Below are 12,402 nucleotides of genomic sequence, written 5' to 3'. Positions count from 1 at the left end.
CATCTAAAAAGGATGTCATCAGGTGAAATAGACGATTTCACAAGAAAGTTCCTGCCTGATGATGTTGTAACCTTTATACAGACAAAGTAATAGCAACTAACATAGCTGACACTCTTTGCTCTGTGCATCAAGAACATTGCTGCACAGTGCAAACGTGTTTTGAAATAATCGCATCTTTTACTTAAACAAAAATATTATAGACGTCTGTTGCACTAAGTTTTCCCTTCTCCCGCTTCCTTGGGAGACTAGTGAGCACACCGCTGAGGTCCCAGGGCTGACAAAAACAACAGAATACCTTCTATTTGGGTTTTGCACAGTTTATGATATCCAGGAGGGGATGACTTACAAAGGCATGAATTCTCATAGGCTTTTTCTTTCTCTTACTTGAAACTTGTGCCTGTGTGTGGTCTCCACTAGCTTTTTGCATGTTGTTTCCCCCAGATGTTTTCAAAATGGCGATGGCTCCTCCCCCTTTTCCCAGTGGGCTCAGCTTCTCTCAGCCTTGGTCTCTAGACCCACCTCCATTCAGTTCTGGCTTTTCAGAGTGCACCTACCAAACATCATCCCACGTATTCATTTCTTTATTGTGGAATTTTGGCTAAAGTTATTCATGTTTGATTTAGGATGCTCTATTTTCAAATCCTAACTCTGTCACTAAGCATTATATATTGCATTATTTTTTATCTTATGAAAACCTCACCCATTGATGGCTGAGGTATATTTACTTTTTCTTCATTTTTATTTGGCACATAACCATTACTCACAGTGAAGAGTTTCATAAAGACACTTTCATTCAAATAAAATGTACTTTGACAGTATTCTGGTCTCTTCCTTTCTATTTCCTCTCTGCTCCTTTTGCCCTAGCCACTTTCCTGCACCCATACAGCCTTGTTTCTGCTTTTCTTTCATGAATTTTATCTAATCGTGTAAGACTACAAATCAAAGGTAACTTGCAAATATCTTAGTGTCATTGCCATTGGTATACATCAAATTGAGTGTTTACCAACACCAATAGAGATAATTTAGACCCATATTTTACAAAGGAATTTGGCACAGGTCTATTCTACATTCTTTCTCACTCATCATTTTGTGATGATCTTCTTCATTCAGACTCTTACATCACTTTGCAATGAAATGTTCTTTTCATCACTGCAACAGTTGGATTAATTACAGGGAGTTCAGTCTATATGTGTATAGTAACTCATGAAGGGTCCACACTGGCCATTTATTCATTTCTGCGTGTTTAGTCTAGCTCTTATTAATTGATGGACACGGTTGAAAACACACAGGCTAAAGAGAGTCTGTTATTCTAAAATGCCTGTCAAAACTATTTGGGCCATATATATAGTTCAACATAGATGACAGAGGTCTTGGCAGGCAGATCATGTCTACATAGTTTTCTATATGGAACTATCCTTATTTTTTTCTTTTTGAGACAGTTTTTCCCTGTAGTCCCAGCTGTCCTGGAATTCACAATGAGGATCAGGCAGCCTCTGCTTACTAAGAGCTGATATTAAAGTCATGTACCACCCTGCCTAGCCTGTGGGATTAATTATAAAGAATAATTATGCTTTTTGTATTATCTGCACTATATCTTAAGGCACTGCATATAAGCAGTTTGAAATGCCTTTATGTGTTAAGATTTTACTTCCATGTTGAGAAGGTAATTTTGGAATTTTTTTCAGAGTGCTTTTACAGCAGATAATTTTTGTTGTTGGGATAAAATGTCATGACCTAAGGCAGCTTCCAGGAAAAAAATATTTTATGTTTGCTTAGGGTTTCAGAAAAAAAAAAGAGAAATCATCATGGCTGGGAGGAATGACAGCAGGTGGTAAGCACAGCAGCAGAAAATGGTGAGAGCTCACATGTTCGTGGCAAATACCAGCAGAGAGAGCAAGCTAAACAAGGGCGAGGCTATGAATTCTCAAAGTCTGGCCCCTGTGGTGTGATTCCACCAATGAGACTGCACCTTCCAAAGTTTCCCTGGGTTTCCCAAACAGCGCCACTGGTGAGGGTTCAAAGACATAAGCCTATGAAGGACTTTTCTCATTCAAACCACCACAGCTATTTTACAATGCAGTAATGGGCTTAAATTCTCCTTGCTAGTCTGTGAGAGTTACAATGAGTGATGAAAACTATTTTTTCATCAACAAAATTAGGATATGTGGATTTGCTGGAAATATTACATACTCCATTCTAAAATCATATATAAAATAAAATATCCACTGAATTTTAGCAGCTATTTCCAGAGGTTAGCTGTTGGCATAAGACTCATATTTGATTTCTGTCCTATTACAGTGCACATTTTCAGTACATATTTGCTTTAATTAAGTATAATTAAACATTTAGTATCTGTTATTCTTATACATTTCAGGGCCTGAAACACTACATGTTCATAATAGTTAAGTATCACACAATAATACACAGTCACACCCAACATCTCAGAAAGTCTCCTGGACAGTAATAAATTACAGAACTCATATGCCTAATTTGACCATAAATTAGTTAAATCACTGCTATAATGTTGTTTCATATGCTTTAAGAGTATTTTTCATGGAAGATATTGTCCATGTCCCTACAAGCTTACACGTCCCTACATCAAATTTAAAAGACAAGGTTCTGTGGCTGTATTTATACAGTACTTGTTAATGAAAAATTATTTTTAATTAATTTATTTTTAATTTTATGTGCAGATAGGCGCACCCATGTCATGAAATGTCCATGGAGGTCAGAAGAGGGCATTGGATCCCCTCGAACTGGAGTTACAGATGGTTTTTAGCCATCATGTGGGTGTTGGGAATCTTCTTCTGCAAGAGCAGTTAGTGCTTTTAACTGCTGAACCATCTGTCTCTCCCTCTAATGAGAAATTCTTATAGGTAGGATGTATGCTGAAGTGTGATTTCTTTTTAATTTAATTTAATTTAATTTGTTATTGGATTTTTGTGATTTTCCTGGAATAGTGTTTGATGACATTTAGATCACCTTCCCCCACTGTCCCTCACCCAATTTAATGTGAGATATTACACACACACACACACACACACACACACACACACACACACACACACAGAGCCTATACAGTCTTATTTTTGTCCCCCAAACTCTTTCTTTGTAAATTCATTCACTGGGTCCCTCAAGAGGTTTCATTCCTGTAAGACAGTCTTCCCCCTTCCTAAGAACCACGGGGAAATGAGTAAGGAATCCTAATCCTGGACTGGAGAGATGACTCAGTGGTCAAGAGCACTGGCTGTTCTTGTACAGAACCCAGGTTTGATTCCCAGCACCCACATAGAAGCTACCAGCTGTCTGTAATTCCAGTTCCAGGGGATCCAATGCCCTCTTCTGATCTCCGCAGGAACTGCATGATTCGGGAGCGCCTAACTTCATGCAGTCAGTACACTCACACACATAAAATAAAAATAATAAATAATTAAAAAAATAAATCCCAACCCAGGTGCTGGAGAGATGGCTCCATGTTTGAATGCCTGCTGCTCTTGCAGAGTAGTTAGGTTCGGTTCCCAGCACCCACATGGTAGCTAACAACCATCCTTAACTCCAATTCCAAGGGATCCAACACTCTCTTCTCTTCTGACCTCTGTGGATATTGTACAACTTGCGTGCACTTACATCCATGTAACCATTACATTCATACATATTAAGAAAAAATCCCAACCTAAGAAACTTCTGGCAAAGGATTTGTTAATAATAATAACTTACCTTATAGGAAGGTTGAGCAGATGGTAATTTGCACAGATTCAACAAGAACTGCAGTTAGGCACTAATTTCTCTGTTAGCAATTGTGAAGAAGTTCAGAAGATAATAACATTTATTATTTTATTATTCAAATAACTCTGTAATCAAATATCACTTACCAGAATCCTTAGTGTCATGATCTATCACAAGGTTACAGTTAAATATTGGTTGAAATCATCTCATGGCCTAATTAGGTTCCTAGCAGAGGGACCACTTCTGGCACATTCAGATGCTGTCATGAGTCTCAGCTTTTTTTGCCCCTGAAGTTTATCCTTTGGGAAGCATACAACATCATTTTCCATCCATAAAGAGTCAGAGAATAGGAAAACACATGAATGGACAAGAAAGATCAAAATTAAAGACCTTTTAAAACAAAATTTCTAAATTAAGATTTCATGCAGTGCAATATTTCATTTTCTGTAGTGAGTCACTAAAGATGGATACCAAAAGTTTAATACTGATAATTCAGTTAATCAATACATACTTATAATAAAACATATACTAGTGAGAAGTTTTGCATAAAACTCTATGTTTGTTGGAACTACAATTGCTATATACATTTTCTATGTATAGATTATGGAGTTATTGGAAAGATTATCATATATAACCTAACAATTTATTTTCAAAAGTTTATATCACAGTATAATGCCCAAACATTTATTATTATTAATTATTATTATTATGTGTATTATTCTATTACCTGCATGTATGTAAATGCACCCATGTTGTGCAATGTCCAAGAAGGTCAGAAGAGGCAGTGAGATCCCTTGAACCTGCTAACACAATGGTTAGCTCCCATGTGGGTACTGGGAACCAAACCTGGATCCTCTGCAAAAGCAGCAGTACTCTTAAACACTGAGCCATCATTCCAGCCCCAAGTATTATATTTTTTACAGTGTATAGGTAAAGATGTCTTAATATTTCTATATTCATATTTTGTTGATCTCAAATATGCATTTTATATGGTATTGTCCTCAGAGGTGAGAATTTTATCTTTTGCTTTTTATACTGTGGCTTATTATTGTGCATTCATTTAAGTTTAAACACTTAAACAGAAAATAAAGCAGAATGCATTTTAACATTTTTTTCTCTGTTTGGTAAGTGTGAACTGCTCATGAGAGTTCAATCATTAAAAGATATTTACTCTTTGCATGCTAGGCATTGTCAGTATCCATGAGAATGCATATCATACAGTGACATAATGTTAGGCTTGAGAGATCTCGGGGAATATTGAAATAAAAACTCTAGAATTTATTGAATAATTCTAGCATTCCAAAAACTCTTAGTAAAGCTACTTTACTGACTGGGTTTTAAAAGAATTAAACAGCAGAAACAATTGGGCAGCTTGTTATAAAGCTAGAATTTAAAGGGCAAAGCCAAAGAACAAAACTATTTCATTTCCCATGAATACTCATTTTCAAAGACAGACTATAATGCTCCTGAGTACACAATGGAAATAACATAGACAGTGGATTTAATGTGTAATTGATTACAAAGATTGTAGGAAAACATAAATCAAAATAATGTTGAGGGAGGGAGAGAGAGAGAGGTTTTGACATAAGAATAATGAAGATACATCATGACTCATGATTTGTTAAAGATTATGTTACTTTCTTTCATAGTACTCATTATCCTACCAGTTTTTGCATTCTAAAGTTCTCTCTAGATTAGCCACATTGTAACTGTGTTTTGTTTTAATAAGCTTCTTTTCACTTGTAACATAAAACTAAAGGATAAGAGGTAATCCAGCAGAGTTGCAGCCACGTAATCTTTAACAAAGGTGTCAAACACAGGTATTGCAAGAATGATGGCTTTTTAAGCAAATGCTACTGAGAAAATTAGATTTCTACATGTAAAAGAATGAGGAAAACATCAAGAAAACACTGCATATACAGAGATATGCTAGGATTCCCTGAGTAGTACTCCAATATCAAGCAAGTTTGCCTAAAATTAAAAAGCCAAGGAAATAATCATTTATAAGACGAAATAGTATTCAGAATGGGAGAAAAATTCTTGACGTTTGTTCATTGGGTAAATTATTATCCAGAATGGAGAACTGAAAAAGAATTGAATAACAAATGATCCGGTAAAGATGAACTAACTATCTGAACATAAACTGCTGAAGAAAAGTGCAAATGGGCAACAAATAAATGAAAAAAATGCTCGACACCTTCTGTGATGAGCACGAAAGCATTGTACACATATATAAAATGCTCAAAGAGTAAATAAATAAAGAAAGTAGCAACGGCTACTAAAATAAGTAAAACTGGTGAAGAGATGGAGAGTGAAATACGTGCCCATTGCCATGGGATCAAAACAGAAATTTACATAGCCACTGTGAAAAACAATATAACGATCCCTAAAACCCAAACAGAGCTACTATAGAAGTCAGGTACACCACTCCTGGCTTCTATCTGCTAGACCTAAAGTTAACATATAGCACATACACATGCACACAGAGACAAAACATTCTTGCATGTTCATGTTTATTGAGGTACACTTCACCTAGCCAACCAGTCCAGGCATCTATGAACAGACAAGCGGGTAAGGAAATGTGGCATATGGATGGAATGTAGTATCATCATTCATCTATCCATAAAGGATGAAATTATATAATTTATCAGAAAATATTCAGATTTGGTAATTATCATGGTAAGAAACAAACAACAAAAATTGAGAGACAGTATGGTGAGCAATGTAGTCACACACAGAGAACATCACAGTGAAATCCATTAACATGTAGAACTATTGTTATTGATAATCTTAATAAAAGTTATCATTAAATTCGAGATAGATGTAAAGATACAATATTCACAGCTTAAACTTTAAAAGAAAATAAAAACTGCTCATAAGAATTATAAATATTGAAATTGTCTCATTAGTACTGGTGTGATTATAAAATGGTGCAGTTCCTCAAATGCAGTATCGCAGAATGAAGAAATGCCCATTTATGTATCAAATATAAATAAAAATACCAATATAGATTTATTGCAAATGAATAAGTGTATAGGCCCATGCAAAAAATTTCCAAATGTTCACAGCAGAAATGTTTAAAATAGCTAAGGGGGGAATGTAATCAAATGTCTGTCATATGATAAATGAAACCAGTCAGTAGAAATACTACTTGACAACAAATACAATAAATATTAAAGAGACTCAGGTTAAGCAGGTTGTATCTTTAAAGCATTATACTTAGTGAAGGAGACCAGTAACAACTGGACATATATTATATAATTCATTTATATTAAGGTAAGTAATTTGGAATTCAAAAGGGAAGTCAAATAGATATGACCCATTTTAAATTAAATTTAATTACTTTATAACTCAGAGAATAATGTACGTACATCTTTATTTAGAGTATTTTTATTTTGATGCTCATTTTTCTAATATATTCAAAATGATGTTAATTTTGCATTGCCTTATCAAAGTTCAAGTGATTAGACACAAAATATGTAGTAAGTTTATTCCATTGTGTTTACAGATTAAAACATATTTGAAAACTGGTATTTAGCTGGACTTGGTGGTGGACACCTTTTTCTAGCACTCAGGATGCAGAAGTGGGCAGATTTGTCTGAGACAGAGGCAGCCTGATCTGCATAGTGAGTTCCAGGACAGCTGTGGCTACAGAGAGACACTGTCTCAAAATAAAGAAATAAATAACTGTGCTATGTATGTGCCTCTTTGTACATGCATAGGCACACATACCCACACACATATGTACATATACCACCCACATATACTACATATGCTATCAAAGGCACACACACACACATACACACACACACACACAATTGCAATAATGTCACAGCAACTCTGAGAAAGTATTTGTCTCATGTCTTATCTCTAGCACAAAATGTGTTGTTTGATCATGAAGTACTCACCAAGGTACAGAAAACAATGTCAAATTTACAAGGTATAGAAGAGACACCAGCCATAAAGTGTGGAAAAACATTACCTTTAAATGGCTTTCTGCATCTTAGGATTTATGATTCTGTCATTTTACTTTTATTACTTGCAAAGACTTATAATGCTGAAGAGGATGGAAGGTGAGCAGCCTTGAAAGTAGCTCAGAGTTAGGTGCTTTACTTTATCTGTAAAATAAAAATTGTCAGCATATGAAAGGCACAGAATAAAGTCCAAATTCTTAAACCCAATTGAAAGAAAAAGATCTGTCAGTCCTCCCCATTGTATTCTACTCCCTTGCTCAGGAAAAAAATACTCTTTACAGATTAAACCAAAATATATTGGTAAAAAGATGTAATGGAGCAGGAGGGATGGCTTAACTGGTAAACTGCTTACTGTAAAAGTTTGATAGCCAGCACTCATATGAAAGCCAGGTGCAGCATCATCTACCTGTAATCCAGTCGCTAGCAAGGAAGAGACAAGATCCATGAAGTTTGCTGGCTAAGAAGTTTAGCGTCATCAGTGAGTCCAAGTTCAGTGACAAAAAGTAGGTTAATGATTGAGGAAAATATCCAATGCAAACCTTTGTCTGCATGAACATGCTCACAACACATACATTCACACATAAAAAATATGTTGTAGGCTAAACTATCTCAGAGTTTAATCATTTTAATATTGCTTGAATGTTAAAAATTTCTAGTCTTTTCCCTCAAAACATTGGCTATGTAATTATGGATATTAATGATGCAATAAAGTTAATAAGATCATTACCTGTTTATTGGACCGAAGAAAGGGAGGTGGTGACACTGAGACCACTGACTCATGGACAAAAATATATAGTTTAAAGTAAGGGCTAAGCAGAGAAGAAAGTGGCCTTAGTTATAGCCTTGTTCTTCTAAGGTCAGCAACTGCAAATGACACATTGTTACCAACTGCACAGCAGAGTGCAGGCCTAGAACATGAGAGAGAATGTGTTTAGACCTCTGAACTGGGAGATGATAAATGGAATTTTGAATGCTCATATCTTACCAAAATACAAAATTTAGAAGCATAAAATTACTTAGATTTGAGAAGTAAGAACTGAAGAGATGACAATCCCAAAAGAGTGTGTGGGAAAAGGGACACGAGGAAGCAGAGGTTAGCTAGAGAAGGAGGAACAAATGTCCAGCCACTGACTGAAAGGATGCACAGTGAGACATGCACAGTTACTCTCAGCGGCCTCATGGTATGACTGCACTTTCTCTTTTATTCCCATGTTTTGCTCTGTGTATTTTATTTTAAAGCACTTTTAAGTTAAAGAAAACTGATTACAACAATCTAAGCAGAGCACTACATTGCCTTATGTTCTTAACATGACTTTTTTTAACCATTTCATTAGAAGAATGTTCAGAAAATTCTCACTGTTCACATGTGGGTAAATTGAGATGATAGAGGTGACTCTGGCTGCTAGTTTACCAAGAGGTGACAGAATTAGGGTCTCAATGTAGATCCATTTACTTTCTTATTCTTTTATTTTTTTTATTAGCTTACAAAGAATTGGGTTTATGGCATTTTCAAACAAAATCTGTTTTGTTGCTCCTCTTTCCACTTCCCTCAGTACCTTCCTTTCTCCTTTCATGCTGCATGTGGTCTTTTGGTTTCAAGCCTTTCTTAGAATCTTGTTTCTTTTTCCTGGTCTGCCAGAGTTTCATAGTCTATACCCACTCTTCAACCCCTTTGTTACGTATATACAAACATTAAAAGTTAAGATCTGCCTTCTGAGACTGGATTACCTTTACTTAATATAATCCTTTTTAGTGCCATCCATTTTCCTGCAGAATTTCATAGTTTCACTTTCCCGAACAGCTGATAAAAATTCTATATGTGTGCCACATTTTCATTATTCATTTATATATCTACTTTCAATCACCATTTCCTTTTTAATTGAATATATTGAATTTCATACAACATATTTTGATTGTATTCAATCTACTTTCCTATCTACACACCCCATCACTACACCTGCCAGTTTCATGTAATATAAATAAAAATATATATCACATATATACATATATGCATATTATTGATTCAAATTTCCCTATATGCCCTTCAGTGTTGATCCATCATTCACTGGAGTCTGTTTAACCTCCAAAGAGTCACACCCTTAAAAGAGAATGACTCCCTTCAGAGGAGTTGGTATTTCTTACCCATTTCCCCACAGCTATGCTGGGATTTTGTCTGGCTTGAGTTTGCATGATACTTGTGGATGCTGTCACCATTACTATAAGTTCATATGAATAATTTCCCAGCTGTATAGGTAACCCTGTTTCCTGTGGCCATCCACTACGTCTGGCTCTTACAATATTCCTACCATCTCTTCTGCAATTATCTCCGAGCCTTTGAAGGCAGAAGTTTGATGTAGATGTCCATTCGCTCTACCTGACATTGATAAGAGGCCTACAAACATGTGGTTAGACAGGCCCAAGAGGAGAGCCTGATACTATTATTCCATTAAGTAAATACAACATTAAAGCAACTCCTGATGATTTATTAATATACCCATTGATTAATGCATCTCTCAACTTTCACTCCCTTATGCATCAGATGGTGATTATCATAGAAACTCACAACTGCCCTATATGCAGAGAAGCAATCACTATTTCTAACGAGAATGAAAATAATCAGGAATATTTTCCTGTAAGACTGGAATCTGAATATGCTATGAAAATATTTAAAATTTAACTTGGTGGTGATGACACAAGAGTACTAGCAACTATTTCAGTGATAATAAATAGTATGACCTCTGTAATGATAACATGGTCATCCAGATCTCCCCTGGCTAGTGATTTTATGTATAGTCATAGGAGGAATTTTGAAAGCTTCAGTATGAATAAGTATTTATTTTGATGCTTATTCGTGTTCCTAGAGATTAGATGAGGATAGGCTGAATTTTACAGAGTTTAGTTTAGGATGCTCATGATCAAATCCCGAAAAGTCCATAGAAAGTATTGGAAATATTGTGGGTACACAAGAGATTGTGTACTTTATTTTATATTCATTTAATAAAATAAAAATGAAAAATGAATTCACTTTACTCAGCCAAGGGCATGAAATCTTAGTTCAGTTCCCATGGGATTTATCAGACCAGCTAGCTGTATTGCTCTACTCTGCAAATAATGCAAACATTTTTTTGGAGAAATTCAAGAAGCAATTTAGATCATTTAATGATGTTTATATGCACAAAGGAACTGAAAAGATTTAAAGGATTAGTTATATATTGTAGAAGGAAGATTTGACATGACAATGTTGGGAAAAATCCCTTGAAATTCAAGGAGTCCGTGGTTTGTGCTCTTTGACCACGTGGGTGCAGAGGACTGCCATATCCTATTGCTCCATTTAAACCTTTCAATTTGTCTCTACAACAGAAAGGATCTATTTAGAGTTGACTACTGTACATTACAAAAAACTAAGAATTTTATTTTTATATATTATCATGAGTTCTGGCAAGTTTCTATGGACGTTGTTGAGGAAAAAAATGTTTTCCTTAAACTTAGTATATTAAGTAATCCATAAAATGATTAATCTAAACTCAACTTGCACAAAAATTAAATTTGGAAGAGAAAATCAATAGATGCTTTGCCTTAGAATTATTTGTAAATATGGTATCACATATATGTCTCTATTTCTATCATCTATCTGTTTTTCTACCTATATCATTTATCAGTTGATCATCTATATCCCTTTTAATATCTACCAATAAATTGGTCATCTATATCTATCTGTAACCTATCTTCTAGTAGTCTATAATTTATCATCTTTCTGTCATCCACCTTTTATCTATCCTCTTGTTATGTTTCTCTGGAGAACCTGACAAATTCATTTAGCAATTTAAAGGACTAATACTTGTTTGAGCATTCCACATATGTGATATTGTCCTGTGTAAATTGAAAATACAGCAAACAGAGTGTCTGTTTTTAAAAAAAGAATGTTGGAAATGTTTGCAAAATAGCATCCTCTGTGAGTGCTCTGAATGGAGGACTATGATTAACATCAATTTTCATACTTGAATATATGGATTTTTATGGACCTTACAAACTGTTTCCACTGTTCCTAGCATAGTACCAGATCTATACCATAAATTATAGCTCTGTAAAATTTTCCACAAGCCTATATTGCTATATCATATTATAATAGCCGTATTACTTATTTAAAGTCTGATTGTATGTGCCTTGAAATTCAATAAAAATTTGGATATAAGAATATTTAGGATTGAAAAAGTGACCATTCTATAATAAAATGAAATGCTCTTTCCTAAATGATGATTTATCTAGAGACAACCTAGTCTAGAGATAGCAGATATGTGCATATTATTTAGTTGATCTTTAAAAAAAATTTTAAATAACTACATGGTTAGAAGAAGCATTTCATTACAGCTTTAACATATTCAGTTACATACTCCAGAGCAAAAGCACATCTCTTTCACAAGTGGCTGTAAGTTTCTAGGTTCACAGTTGAATTAATACAGTCATACAATATTGAACTCAGTATAAGCCCTGTAAGACATAAAATTGAATGAGTTTTTAACCTTTAAAGAAGATCTCCATTTCATTTTAGAATATATTGTTCTTTGCAGAAAGACTCATTGTTTTTGCTACTAACACTGAGATGTTGGTGCATGCATCTCTAATCTGTATGTGTATATTACTAGTTATAACTGGTTGCACTTGGATCCTTGGCACCTGTGTATGTCTATGAAGTCATTGGGTA

The 12,402-nt window shown here is 34.8% G+C and overlaps 1 pseudogene; it reads right to left on the bottom strand.

Annotated features, from left to right (window-relative positions):
- The window catches only part of LOC103737981, a 55,637-nt pseudogene that overhangs the window by 34,780 nt on the left and 8,455 nt on the right, over positions 1 to 12,402 (bottom strand).

This window comes from Nannospalax galili, unplaced genomic scaffold, assembly GCF_000622305.1.
Source record: "Nannospalax galili isolate Female #2095 unplaced genomic scaffold, S.galili_v1.0 scaffold51, whole genome shotgun sequence".
Taxonomy (NCBI): Eukaryota; Metazoa; Chordata; class Mammalia; order Rodentia; family Spalacidae; genus Nannospalax; species Nannospalax galili.
This window is presented reverse-complemented; position numbering and strand designations above follow the sequence as displayed.